The sequence below is a fragment of the Ambystoma mexicanum genome, chromosome 9 (genome assembly GCF_040938575.1).
Source record: "Ambystoma mexicanum isolate Mex_15411 chromosome 9, UKY_AmexF1_1, whole genome shotgun sequence".
In the NCBI taxonomy this organism is placed as follows: domain Eukaryota; kingdom Metazoa; phylum Chordata; class Amphibia; order Caudata; family Ambystomatidae; genus Ambystoma; species Ambystoma mexicanum.
The window spans coordinates 930,739,027-930,754,326 of NC_090931.1; the positions used below are offsets into that span (position 1 = coordinate 930,739,027).

The following is a 15,300-nucleotide window of genomic DNA, read 5'->3' on the forward strand; positions in this document are numbered from 1 at the left end:
ACTTTGGCATCATCTGATAAGTTCGCTTGTGGGCACTTGAAATGAAATATGTACCGAGGTTGTGTCACTGATAATAACCTTGGAATTAGAGATTGGTTGTACCCAGTGTGAATACATGTGTTCCTTGATATGGTTGGGTAAATCCGGTGGGATGGGGGGGGGAATATATTGAATTGGGAAACATGACAATTAGATGTCTATGTTTTGTGGTCTTTATAAATGCTTAATTGTCATTACAATAGTTGAATAGTCTTCAGGGGAAATGTTGTAGACGCTTAAATGGTGTTATTTTTACAGTTATGGTGAATTAACAGCGACACAAAGGGAAATGTTAAATATTTTACGAACCTCTCCTCTAGAATTATTACTATGGGGCTAAGGAATACCAAAACTGTACCCTGCAGCACTGGTAGACATATACACCACTACCATCAAACTACCCATAGGCACCATAGCACCACTAATGAAGAAAAAAGGCAAAACTAGACAACGCGCAAACTCATGGTTACGCAAGAGTTACTAGACCCAAGATCCCAGAAGCGAATAGCGCTTGCCACATGGAAGACCTGCCCGTCACACGCCACTCTAAAGACTTACAAAACACTTGGCGAATGCTACAAAAATGGAATCACGTTAGCCAAATCCTCATACAACTCTAGAATCTCCAATTCGGAATCGGAGTCTAAAGAACTATTCGCAATTTACAAGCAACTTGGGTCCCCCACCAACAAACGCTCATGAAACCGTGAAAGATGACACATGGTGCAGTAACATTTAATCAGCCATGCTACAGAAAATAAACATCCGCCAGTATAAAATAAAAGCCCACGTCAACGCCCTGCTCAAAGCCTGCACACCACCAGCCTTAACCCCTAACCCAGACAACAAAGACTCAAAATCCTTCTCCTTCAGAGAAGTAACAGAAACCGAAATCATGGCCATCAAACCCTCCCCCTGCAAGGGGGATATATGCCCAGCGGCACCGATTAAAGACTGCACAGAACCACGAGCCCCGCTTCTCACAGCCTTTATCAATTCCTCTTTCTCCTCGGGCATCATCCCCGCACTCAAAGAAACTTGGGTTCGCCCACTACTTAAAAAAAAAAACACAACACTCCCTTGATCCTGACCTACCAAATAACTATAGACCCATAACCACAGTCCCTTTTCTGCTAAAAATACTGGACAAGGCGGCATACCTCCAGATTCAACATTTTCTGGAACAAAACACCATCCTGGGTAAGAGACCATCAGGTTTCCGGCCACGGTACCGAGATGGCCCTACTCAATTTAAAAATTCAGAATGAGCAAACCATGGATAAAGGGAAACCAGCACTGCTCCTGCTTCTAGCTCTGTCAGCAGCCTTCGCTCTTGTAGATCACAAGATCCTCTGTAGACAGCTCAAGGATGCAGCCCACTTTTCGCAGCAAGCCACATCCTGGATCACCTCTTTCTGTGAAGGAAGACTCATGAGAGTATTCTCTGACCAGGCATGTGCAACCCCCACACCCAACCACTGTGGAGTCCCTCAGGGATCCTGTACCTCACCCACCCTCTATACACATTTTTACCCTCCCACTTTTCAACGACCTTGACGACCACGGCATGGCCTATACACTATGCCGGCAATATTCAAGTTCTACTCCCGCTCACTGGCTCATACGAACAAGATGCAGCCACACTTTACAAGACCTATGCGCTCATCCAGGCCTGGATGGCGGTCAATGGCCTATTTCTCAACGGAGACAAGACCGAAATTCTACTGCTAGGTTCCAAACAAGTCCTCAACAAACTGGATAGTAAATACACATCATTCAACATTGACAACACGACCATCACCGCCTCGGCGGCAGCCAAAACTCTAGAATTTCACATAGATCCACCCTCTCTATGTCACGGAAAGTTAGCTCCATCGCCTCATCTGCCGCACGAACAACAAAGATCATAAACGCTGTTGAACCCTACCTCTCCTCAAAAAACTGCCCATCCATAGCAAGGGCTACCGTGGGAGCAAGGCTGGACTACTGCAACATCCTGTTCCTTAGTACATCATCCAAAAACAAAGAAACTCCAAACCACTCAAAACAACGCCCTCAGAGCGGCCCTCAGCATTCCCAAGAGGGAGCACATCTCCCAGGCCAGGCATGACGCCCACTGGCTCCCAGTTAAGTAACGCATTCTCTTTAAAACCCTTTCCATCACACACGCCTGCATATCACACCCCCATACCTTTCAGAAACCATCCACTCTGCCACCTCCAAAAGACTAAAACGGGCCCAGCACTACAACCAGCTCACAATCCCAACCTTTAAAAGATCCAAAGCAGGAGGCTCTAGTTTTGCTGTCCTAGCTACAAAGAATTGGAATGCGCTACCACCTGTCCTCGGGAAAGACGTCCCTCACAGCATTCCACAACGCACTGAAAACACAACTCTTCCGCTAGCCTCAACACCAGCATATTACGCCTCACCCGTAACTGCTGTCTCCGCTATGCCACACTGCCTAAATGTACCCGTTACCATGATTCGGTCTACGTACTGGTGCCACTTCGAATATATCTCACCATTGTATGAGTGCCATACCACTGCAATACACTATGTAAACTGTTTGTGCGCCTAAGCAAATATACTGTAACAGCGCCATGATGCCCCAGGTCCACTGCGCGCTTTATAAATTCAAATAAATAAAATAAATAGTTATTGAAAGAGAATAAAGGGGAGGCAAAAGGGGCAGATAGGAAAAGGATAGGAGAAAGAGGGATACAAAAAAACTTGCATATATACGAGTGCCAGATGTATTTGGAAATATGTGGACTTATGGGAATTTGACACATATGAATTGTAATGGACGGTTGTGGCTATTAGTTATGGGTCTTAGCCTTCAGAGTTTTGTGTGTTCACCAGTTGTGTTGCATTGGTAGGAAGATTGCTTTTAAAATGTATAATATGGATGTAAGCAAACTCGATGTTAGAACAAGATAGGTAGTGTAGGGTATGTGTTTGGAATAGCAGCTTATTTTGCTAATTTAGGCAGGTCAACAGATAGTGCATAGATATATAAGCAGTTATGCAAGAATTGATGGGTATTATGGAGCTATTTTATAATTTGAGGGTAAGTTTAAATTAATGTAAACTATTTTTTTAAAACTTTTTTTTATTAATTTCAGCATGTAAAAACAAATCAATTTCAAGAAACAACATCAACACACAAATTCTCCCCTCCCCCCCCCCTCCAACTCCGGTCATAGTGCCAATAGGTCCTTCAGTCCCGGTAACTCCCTACCAGCTCTTCAGCCATGAATGCCCAGCAGCTTTAATCTTTGGTGGCACCATTGCTCCCTAAACTCCCCCTTCAAGTAGTCCAGCGTCTCACCACAATCAGCAGCAAAACTCTCCAATTTCCCATCCGTCGCGTATGTGGCCCATTCCAATGAGACAATGTACCACATTTTCCTTAGCCAACCTGCTCTGTGGGGATCATTGGGCTCTTCCATTTTTGTGCAATTAGCCCCATCGCTGCCAAGGTAAAGACCACTTTCACCTTAGAACTCCCCCTTCTTTCTACTTCCCCAGCAAGATACCCAGAGGGTCCTGGCTAACCCCCCAGCCCTAGGGCCCGAGATTGGGCACGTGCAATTTCGCGCCAAAAGGGTCTAATACGCTGGCAGTCCCACCATATATGAGCAGCTGTGCCCACCTCCCCGCAGCCCCTCCAGCAGTCCCCTGAAGTTGTCGGGTACATTGCATGCAGCAGGGCCGGGGTATAGTGCCAGCCATAAATGTACTTATACCATGCTTCCTGTAATCGGGTCGCTTTAGCCACCTTTGGAAACGCCCTCCATAGTCTTTCCCAGTCGTCTCTTTCCGTTTCCACCCCCATTTGTTGCTCCCATCCCCTCATATACGGCCAGGTGACCTTCGGGCCCGTGCTCTGTTAAGAGTTTGTATAGATCCGAGATTAGACCTCTAGAACCATCATGGTTCAGGCGTAACTGTTTGAATTGTATTAGGTCACGTGTAGAAGCCCTCCAGACCTCCGCTGACGTGACCCAGTATCTAATTTGGAAGTATCTGTGCCTTTCCTCCTCACCAACTCCAAATCCTGCTTACATTCCTCGAAGGTTTTCACCTTTCGGTTGTGGAAAATATCTGTGTCCTGCATCCCCCTCCCTCCATTGCTCGGAACGCTCCCCTCTCCAGCCCCGGCGTGAAATCCCCATTGTTGAAGATGGGCGTAAACGGGGATGGAAAGGATGAAATCCCTCGTCTCTCCACTGCCCTATCCCAGATGGCTACCATTCCCTTCGTAATATCACTCAAATAGATATGTGGCGGTCTCAGCCTCCGCGGAAGCCATAATACCTCTCCCAGGTGATGTCGGGCAACTGCTGTTCATTTTTACCCAGTGGTTCTTATAGTCCACAGCAAAGCAATCACCCGGAGGAGTGGCGCCTCATGGTATCGCCTGAAGTCCGGTAGGCCCATGCTCCCCCGCCCTTTGGACGCCATGAGAAGACACCAAGACAAACACAGGCTCTTGCCCTCTCAGACAAACTCATTGACCACTCGGTCCAGTTCCCTAAAGAAGCCCGCACGAATGGACAGCGGGAACGCCTGAAACAAAAAGTATGCGGGGTAGAATCACCATTTTAAGAACTGCCCCCTCCCTAGCCAGGAAATCCTAAGAGCACTCCACCTCCTCAAATCCTTTTTAATTGCCGTTAGCATGGGGGAGTAGGTTGCGCCGTACCAGCCGCCCAGGGAAGGGGTTATCCGAATCCGCAAGTATCGTATCCCGCCCAGGCTCCATTTGAACGGGGAGAGTGCCTTCAATTCCTTTGCCTCATTCTCCTCAAGGGATAGGTTCATCAGTTCGGACTTCTGCCAGTTGACCCGCAAATCCGATACCTCCCCAAATTTGGTCAGCACTTCGGTTGCGTCAACATGAGCAACATATTATCCGCGAATGCCGCCACTTTGTGCTGGTAGCCCCCAAATGGTATGCCCTGAATCCTGTCCGTCTCCCTTATAGCTAATAAAAGGGGTTCCAAATATATAGCATAGAGCAGGGGGGGATAAAGGGCACCCCTGTTTCGTCCCTCGCCCAAGCCTAATTGGGTGTTATAGTTCCCCATTAATTAGGACGCGTGACCTGGGGTTCTTATAATTTGCCGCAACCATGTTGATGAATTCTGACCCGAGACCCATCATTTCCATGACTTGGAACAGGAACGACCACTCCACTCTATCAAACGCTTTTTCAGCGTCGAGCGCTAAGAGGATGTGCGGAGTGGTCGTTTTCCTTGTTTTCTCGACCATGTGGGCCACCCGTCTAATATTGTCAGCTGTCTATCTCCCTGCCACAAACCCCGTTTGGTCTTGTTGGACCAGCAAGGGAAAGTACTTTTCCAGCCACTTAGCCAATATTTTAGTGTACATTTTCACCTCTGTATTTATGAGGGCAATGGGCTGATGCGATGTACACTCTTCAGGGTCTTTGCCTGCGTTGTGAATAAGTGTTATTTTTGCCTCCTCCATCGAGGGGGTAATACTGCCTCTAGACCCAAATGAGTTGAATAGTTGTGTTAGATGAGGGACTAACAGATGGGAGTAGAGTTTGTAAAACGACGCTGGGTAGCCATGTGGGCCCGGGGCTTTACCACGGGGGAGAGCCACTATGGTTGCTCTCACCTCATCTTCCATGATGGCTTGGCCTAACTCTCTCCCCTCGTCCCTAGACAGCCGTGGGAGGGGAATGGCCCCAAGGAAATCCCTCTGTGGCCCAGGTAAAGAATTCTGTGAAGAGTAGAATTCTTCATAAAACTCTGCCAGCCTCCCCTTTATCTCTTCCGTCCGAGTGAGTCCTTCACCCCCCCACCTTATCTCTCATGGCCACAATAACATTACGTTCCCAGTTTCCCCTCAGGAGGCGCGCCTGGAGTGAGTCTGCCTTATTGGCCTTCGCATAAAATCTTTGTCTAACCCTGAGCATAGCCGCCTCTGCCCTTTTAGTCCTTAGGATCCTCAACTGGCCCTCTGTTGCCCTATATTCCTTGTACACCGTTCTAGTGGGGTTCTCCCCCACTCGTACCCTGGCAGCCTCCACTTCACCTTACAACTGTGCTTCTAGCCCCCTCAGCAACCTGTTTCTCTCAGCTTCAAAGCGATTACTTCCCCCCTCAGGATGGCTTTAAAAGCATCCTACCTGATCTCGAGGCTCGTGTCTACGCTGTTCCGCTCGGAGAAATCTCAAATCTTACTTTCTATCTCCTCCCGCATCACCTGATCCCTCAGGAGCGTCTCAGGGAATTTCCAGCCCCACACCCCCGACTTAAGCCCCCCCCCCCCAGCTGGAGCTTCATCTGAACAACCTTATGGTCTGCTATCCCCCTGGGGCCTACCTCTACTGAATCCACCCCTCCAATCAGGCTTGCCGACGCCCAGATATAGTCAATTCTTGACTGAGTTCTAGGAACATCTGAGAGAAATGTGAACCCCCTCCTGTCCTCCCTTCAATGCCCACCACACATACCGCAATCCAGCTTCCTCCCACTGTTCCTTCAATTGAGGCGAGGTCACCGCTCCCGCAATGCCCCCCTCATGCTGAATGCGGTCACCCCTCCTATCCCATGCCAGGTTAAAATCCCCCATCAGTATCACCTGCCCCTCGCAAAATCCTGTAGGGTACCCAGCATCTCCCGCATGAACTGATCCTGACCCGCGTTCGGGCCATATACCGAAGCTATAGTGTAAGTTGTGCCCATATTCTCTCCCCTTACCATGATGTACCTCCCGCTCTTGTCCCGGAGGGTATTGGTCACTCGAAAGTCCATCCTCCTCGCAAACGCCAATGCAACTCCCCCTTTCTTGGTGGGGCCCGATGCGAACAGAATATTGTGAGAAACCCTTCAACCGCAGGCGATGCTGGTCCCTCTGGCTTGTGGGACCTGGTGAATTGCTCCAATTTTGTATGCTTAAGAGGGGAGTTGAGCCCCCTAACATTATGTTTTACCCACTTGTAGACAATTGGTATGCAATACGCTCATCTTAGTCGACCCTTACCCCCCCCCCTTACCTGGTCTATGCTGATCCTCCCCCCCCAGCCCCCATGGGGAGCATTTTGAACCCCCGGTTTTCTTTTATTTTCAGCTTTCTTTTCCCTTCTTCCATGAAGCTTGAATTGGACGACTGGGCGCTACGACCCTCTCGTGAGTTCTCCCTCTGCCACATCCTTTCCCACCCTGTGCATCCCCAACTTAGGGTGAGACCGCCCTCTTCCCCCTCATCCCGCCCAACTTGACAACTCCCCAGAACATTTTCTCGCTCCCTTCTCCCTCCCCGCCCCCCACCGGGCCTCATCGCCCTTTCTGATCCCAGTATGTTGCGCCCCCTGACCCCAGGCTCCTCTGCCACCTTTAAGGGTCCACCACCCGTTGCACATTGCGTTCCTATTTAGACGCTCCCCTTGCTGCCAATTTCGCACTCTGTGCAGGCCCCCCCCCGCTCTCCCTTGACAAACTGCCAATCCCTCTCGGGCCCTTCCGCCTTTTGTCCCCCACCGTAGACCACTCCCACGGCCTTGGCCTGCTGCCTATGGCCTGCCCCGCACTGTTCGAGGGACCCCCATCCAGGTCGATCTGCAACACATTAGCCCCTCCTGGACAGACGTTATCCGTTTCTGATGACCTTCCCAGTCAAAAACTAGGCCAAATGGAAACGTCCAGTTGTAGCATACTCCGCGCTCATTCAATACCTTCAACACTGGCCCCATCTGTCTCCTCTTTATCAGGGTGATGTTAGCCAGGTCTTGATATAGAGCTATCTGTTGGCCTTTAAACACTATTGGTTCCTTTTTCCTCGCAGCCTGGAGAACTGCCTCCTTCTGAGCCTATTTGGTAAAGGCGGCGAGAACGTCCCTCGGTCTCGGGGTGGGCCCCTTGGAAAGTCTACCCACTCTGTGGGCGCAGTTCAATTCAATGCTGTCCGGACCCACCTCCCCTAAAAGTTCTGCAAAGATGCCCTGGATTTCCTGTTTCAGGTCCTTGTCCGAAACCAATTCCGGCAGTTGCTTCACCCTTATGTTAATCCTCCGAGATCCGTTTGATGTCCTCCATCTGAACCTCCAGGTTCTTGGTCGCCACATCAAGGCGCTCAATGGCCTCACTGTTAGCAGTAGCTTCCTTTTCCACTTCCTGGAGCCCCCTTTCGAAAAGATCAGTTCTTTCACCTAATTGCCTTAGATCCCACTTGATCTCCCCAAGAGCTTCATTTAGGTCCGCCCGCATAAGATGAAACTGCTCCTGGAATGTCTTAGCCAAATTGGTATGAAGGGCCTGGATCTCACCCAGAAAGTCCTGTCTGTTAACTGGGGTTAGCTCCCGCAGCGCCTCCGCAGTCGTCCTCTCCTCCAATCCCTCATTGCTGCCCTCCGAGCCCTCTCCCATATCCTGTACCGGCCATAGAGGGTGGAGGGTGCTTTGAGAGTCCCGTGGGTGCTGTGACGACTTGCTGCTTTTCCCTTTGTTTCGTGTGGCCATCGATTCTATCTTTAGTGTGCAGAGTGGGATCCGGCTCCTCCTTTTCCTTGACTCCCCTGCCACCTGGTGGGGCCACGCCTCCACCAGTTATCTCCACAGGGGCCAATCTACCTGCGCAATGCCTTCCGCAGGCCAGTGCAGCGCCGTTGACCTCCCTTCGAGTCCTGCCCATCTAGGGACGCTGAATTTACTCGCTGGGGCTGCTACACCCCAGAAGCGCCCCGATTAGGGCTCCCATCACTATAAGGCCGCTGGAGAGCCACAAGCGGGGAGGGCGATTAGATGCTGGTTAGGTGGTCAATTGCAGTCTCAAACAGATTGGCCCCAGGTGTCACCCCCCCCGCAAGATGCGACTATGCAATTAATGTGGAGTTCCACACTGACAAGTATGTCTTACATACAACAGTCCTCAGCATACAATGAGATGTGATTTGGCAGTTTGCAAGGCGCTGTGCACAGAGCGTTAGGGTGGGGGCATGAAGAGCACCTTCAGCGTATCGATCTCCCACTCGTGAAATCCTCGTTGGAAGTAGTCGGGCCTCTCTGCCTGGGTCCCCGCGGACGCGGGAGCAGCTGGGACAACTCCCGCCGTTCACTCCTTTCACTCTCCCTCCGGCGGCCGGGGACCCGCCCGCTCCTCCGAGAGCCACCCCGTGAGGTCCCCGACAACGCGGTGTTCCGTCGATGCTGCGCTCTTCCTCTTGGCCCTCGGGCCGCTGCTCCAGTCCTGTGGAGGCCGCTCAGTTTTTCTTTCCGCCGTCTGTGGGAGCGGGCCCCCTGCCCAGAGCCGCAATGCCCCGTTGCCCCAGGCACTCCGCCGCCGGGCTGCTGCTCTCCGCTTCTATACGGCCTCCGAGTCAGGGCACTCGCAGCCAGATGGCACCCATAGCCTGATGCCCGCCGCCAGGAGCCAGACAGGCACCTCCTCCACCGCCCGGGCCTCACGCGCCAAAAAGCGGACTCCCTGCCTACTCCGCAAGCCGGTCCGGCCCGTGACATACACACTGCCGGGAGGGGAGCTGCTTCTTCCCTACGCCCAACTGCCTCCCTGACAGGTGCCGGGAGTTCTGCTGCAACTTTGCAGGTATTGTCAGCAAAAAGCAGGGTGGTGGACCGCTTTATTTTCGCCCGGGATTCAGGAGCGCACGGTCGGCACGTCTACTCCCTAACAGCCGCCATCTTGGAATCTAATGTAAACTATTAATGGGACAATAAGGTTTGAGAGAATGTTATAGTGGTATTTTGGTACGGCTGTGTACCATTTGCAATGAATAGAGGAAGAATAGAATAAACTAGATGAAGGGGGTAGGTTTCTGGGGGTATAGTTAAGAATTGCATTTGTAATGTATGTAATAGTCCTTTAATTGGGTCCAATATGAGTTGGATTTCTTTCAATCAAAACAGTTATCTGTGTCTTTCTGGGGTTTTCAGGTTTGTCTTTATGGGGAAGGATACAATACGTTACACTCTAATCTGCTATAACAACGAAGGGTCTGAATTTGTTGATGGAAATGTCATGCTGCTGCAGATGCTTGCGCACTATCACCAAATATATGATGAGATTATTCCTGATTGTAAGTACAGTCTTCAAATGGATGCTGAGAAGCTTTGGAAAGTAATCGGAGATGGGGCTGCGGTCATTGAGTACCTGGAACCTTAAAGGACAATTGTCCAAAGAAAAGGAATACATGGTTGTCTAAACTCTGGAGGGAAATGATCGATGTGGCTTTCTTCTAGGAGACATACCTGATAAAAGGTTCATGGAACTGGCTTACCAATTCAAAATACACAAAGGTACTGTTGAATTGTCACTCTTCAAAGTCGAGAGGAGTAGGGGTTTTGTTTCAAAGGGGATTAGGCATGCATATTGAAAGACTGAGTATGGATGAGGAGGGACATATTATTTTAGCTGATTTGAAGTATGAGGGCAGATTAAATCACATTAGGTCCTACATATGGTCTGTGCATTGGAGGGGGGAACTTTTTTGAATCCTTAGTTAAGCTGTTACATAATATGAGAGGTGAGTCTGTTATCTTAGGGGGCGACTTTAATTGTGTAATGTATTACCAAATAGATAGATCTTCAGCATGTAACTTAACAGGACACAAATCACGCAATTTCAGGGATTCATGGATGTATTTGATTTGGTTGACATTTGGAGAAATTAGCATCTAGGAGAAAGGGACTTCCCATTTTATTCCCCGGGACACGATTCTTATTCAAGAATAGATTACATTCTAGTGTCAGATAGAATAGTTGAGGCAGTAGTGAAGGCAAATCTGGGAGAACAGAATCTCATAGACCACTCGATGGTACAGATAAAGTTGAACCTTAACTCTTGTAGAAAAGGTTTTTGTAAATGGTAAGCCAAACCTCTACTTTACTTTTTTTTTTTAAAAGAATTTTGATTAGATTCAAATCATACATGGCATATAAAACAATTGATAAAGAATATCCATATAAAGCACAAAGATGTATTAATATGATATTTAGCTTCTATGATAAGCAATAGCAAAACCTAGTATAAAAGTATAATTATTAAAACCTAATAGTATGGTTTTTTAGGTTAATGAAGGTAAGGGGACAAGACATGACATTCAAGACAAGACATCTACAAGAGGAATACTACAAGAGGGAGGGAGGGAAGGGAGAGCAGAAGAGTACATAAGTTAGAGTAAGAACTAGTTAAACAATGACCTTTTAAGAAATACCGTAAAGGGTTTCCATTTGAGCTCATGTTTACACAGAAAAGAAACAGTAGATGTATTACAGGTTTCAAGTCTATGAGTGTTGCATATCACATTCCACCATAGTTTGATGTAATTTGTCTAGGTTTTTCCAAGTAGAAGTATTTGTTCTTATGGCTAACATAATAAATAGATCAAACAAAATCTTACTATATTTACATGTAATATCAGGAACAATAGCGCTACCACCAAAAAGAATCAGGGGCAGAAGTCTAATGACGTATTAAACATGTTTTTGATTACTTTCCAAACTTCTGTCCAGAACATTGAGATACATTTGCAATCTAGGACTATGTTTAAAGGATCCTGGGGAGTGACGACAGCTCCAACACTTGTCCTTTAGTAAGAGACCATATTTAAAAAGCTTGTCAGGAGTGATGAAAATTCTATGATGAAAAAGAACATCGTTTGCATTATATATGCCAATGGCGTGACTTTGGATATATGATTCCAGACTTCAGGCCATTCAAGTTTGTCAGTTGAAGGTGGAAAATCTTGTGGCCAAGCCGAAAAACAGTCTTGTAAAATGTTAGAAGGTAAGTCCTGACAAAGTTTCAGAATATGAGGCAGCAGAAGATGTCAATTTGTAGAGGGATTTTAGTCTTTCCGCATATGGATGAGTAGTTTTATTAACAAGAGAGTCATAGTTTTCAACAATAGCGTTAATAATGGATCAAAATTGTTGTAAAAATGAACGAGGAACATTGAATCTATCTGGAAGTACTTTAAAGGCAATGGGTGTACCCCGAATGATCAACTGATCAAGAAATGTAATGTTTCAAGAGAGCTATGGCCTCCAAAAAAGTGACTTATTAATCTTGATTAGAGGATTAAACCAAATATACGATGAAATAAATTGGTTCGACTTATTAAGGGAAACAGGAATTTTCTTATGTAAAGTGTGGATAATATAGTAGCTGTGCACTTGATACATATTGTTTTTGCCTTAATGTGGAAGCAGTCAGCTAAACTAAGAGGGGATGCCATCTCTCTCTCAAGACAGAACCATCAGGGTTCATCATTGCATAATTTTCGTACAAACCATAGCCGAGTATGTTTTAAGACGAAGGCAATATGATATTTCCTATAGTCAGGAAATCCAACTCCATCCATTTTCCGCGATAATTTGAGTTTTTGAAGGGATAATCTGTGTCTTTTTCTTCCAGTGGAATTTGGTTAGACAGGAGTCAATGGGTTTGAAGACATGTGTGGGGCGTTATAATTTTAATAGACTCTAGCCGACCCCACCATGAGAGATAGAGAGGAGACCAGGAGTCTGTCATTTCTTGTATTCTCAATAAAAGTGAAGTGGTGTGTTCGGTAATGTCTTTGATGGAGGAGTAAACATGAACAGCAAGATATTTGAAATCATTAGGACAACATTTCATACCTGTAGTAAAAATGTGATCTTTAATACAGTGTACATTGAGGGGGGGGATCTCTGATTTGTCTGTGTTCAATTTGTATCCTGATACAGCTGCAAATTTAGAAATGATATCTAGGATGTGTGGCAAGGAGGAGTTTGGATCTTTAAGCAATAATAAAATATCATCGCTATAAGCTGCTGGCTTGATTTTCACATTCTTACAGTTTATAACCTTAATGTTGGCATTCTGTCTGATTCTCTCCAGACAAGGTTCTAGTGCTACAATAAATAGTAGCAGAGAAAGGGGGCATCCTTGGCACGTTCCTCTAAAAAAGGGGGAAGACTGGGGGCATATGTCCATTGATAGAAATTGAGGTTTGCAGACTAGAACAGAAATCATCATATTAAGAAAAGGGGCTTCCAGACCATGTCATTTGAGGGCATTAAACAAATTTCTATTCAACTCGATCAAATGCTTTCTCAGCATCAAGGGCAACTGGGCGGCATATGGGTCGTTGGAATTTCTAATATGATCTATAGAATTTAGAACTAATCTTATATTGGAGGAGGAGACCCTGCCTTTGATATTACCAACCTGGTCTGGTTTTATTAGTTTGGGCATTCTGGATAAAAGTCTATTGGCTAGTCTTTTTGCAAAGATTGTGCAGTCTGTGTTAATGAGGGAAATGGGTCTGTAGCTTTGGATCTTTGCCGGGTTTGGGGAATGCTATCAGCATTGCTTCTAAAAATGATCCTTGCACTTTGCCATTTGTAATAAATTCAGAAATCAGTTTAAGCTTAGGTGTGAAAATATTAGTGAAATGTGCATAAAAATCACTAGAGAAGCCGTCTGGCCCGGGGCTTTACCTTTCTTAAGGTCATTGATAGCTTTCTGAATTTCACTTACAGATATAGGGGCGTTAAGTGATTGAAGATTTACTGATGGATATGAAGGAGGAGCTGCTTCAAGGACATTTTTTATAAGGTCATTATTAGGAGATATTTCCGAAGAATATATTTCTTTACAGAAGTCTGCAAAAGTTTAAGATTTCCATTTCTGAAAATGTCCTTGCACATGTACTATCCTTCAAGACTGCAATTCTATTTCTATCCTTTTAAAGTTTTAAATAGGGTGCCAGGGACTTGCTTGATCTATTGGAAAGCTGAAAAATCTTTGCTTTATTTTTGAGAAGGTTATTACATGAATATTATGTGACAATTTTATTATATTGAAATCTGAGTTTAATGATAGCATTTAATATTGTGGCTGAATTGGTGCGTGAAAATTGAGATGCAAGAGCTTTAAGCTCTTTCAGAATATTATCAGATTGTGATTTGAGCTCTCTTTTTGTTGGCCATGAAGGAAATAATGTGTCCCTAAGGACTGCTTTATAGCTGTCAGTTATTTGGGACTGAGGTTTCTTGACTTGGATTCTCTGAGAAGTAATAGTTATGTTGTGTGATAAAGGGAGTAAATGTTTCATCTTTGAGCAGAGCCGAGTTAAATCTCCATCTTCTGAGTGGGTCCGTGGCTTTTGTGGAGAGGATAATTACATATGGACAGGGGAGATTGCAATACAATCTATCTTGGCATTAAACAATTCATGGGAGGCTTGGAGATGAATATGTAGTCTAATCGAGAAAGGGTTTTGTGGGGATTAGAGAAGAGCGTGAATTTGGATTTTGTTGGATGAGTGATACGCCATGTGTCTCCAAGACCTAACTCTGATATGAAGTTGGTGAATTGTGTATGGGATTTTGTGGGTTTGTAACAAACACTAGATTTCCTGTCTAAATACGGATCTACAATCTCCACATATGATCAAGTTCTTAGATTTAGAGAGGAAGACATGGTTCTTGAGATTTAGTCAAAAAGAAGTGTCTGAGGTGGTAGGTCCATATACATGAAGAACAATAAATTCAGTAGAATCTACAAGGAGTTTGACCATTACCCATCTACCTTCATCATCTGATTCATTTGCTAATATTTGGCATTTGAACCTTTTATTAATTAAAATGACACCATTTCTTTTTCCATTGGCTGCACTTGAGAAGACTTGGCCAACCCAATGATGCTTAAGTTTGATAGCTTCTGCATTGGAAAGGTGGGACTCTTGAATACAAGCAATGGAAGGTTTGGTTCCATTTAGGTGAGAAAGGACTTTGTCTCTTTACAGGGTTATATAGCCCTTTAACATTCCACGTTGTTAAATTGAATTCAAGGGGTTGTTAAGAAATCTAACAATTTACATATCCAAACACAATATATGGTAAGCAAGATAACATGGGATTATAATAAACCAAAAGATATGAATGATCAATTGTAGAGGAGTATATCGTATAAGCACTCTGTATGGACACATAAGGAGAGATACGAAAGGGAATTGGGGAGACTAACAAAAACAGCATGAAAAACATCAAACTTGAGTACAGGAGAACTTGAAAAACGGTAGTGGCTAACAGGAAAAAGCCACTCCAATTCATGCTGCGCATAAATGAGAAAAATGGGGGAGGAAGGGCCACTAGGAAGATGACAAACCTAGCGCCCCGCTCCGAAAAATTAGATCGTGGCTGGGATCTGTGGTAATATCACAATTTGGGCAGAACTTTAGGTGAAGGGTCTGGATGTGTCCATATACTCTTTCCTCT

At 45.9% G+C, this 15,300-nt stretch overlaps 1 protein-coding gene across 1 annotated transcript in view; it reads right to left on the bottom strand.

Annotated features, from left to right (window-relative positions):
* AGPS (alkylglycerone phosphate synthase) overlaps positions 1-15,300 on the bottom strand; it is a 1,795,747-nt gene that overhangs the window by 1,298,558 nt on the left and 481,889 nt on the right. The gene's annotated exons all lie outside the window — the stretch shown is intronic.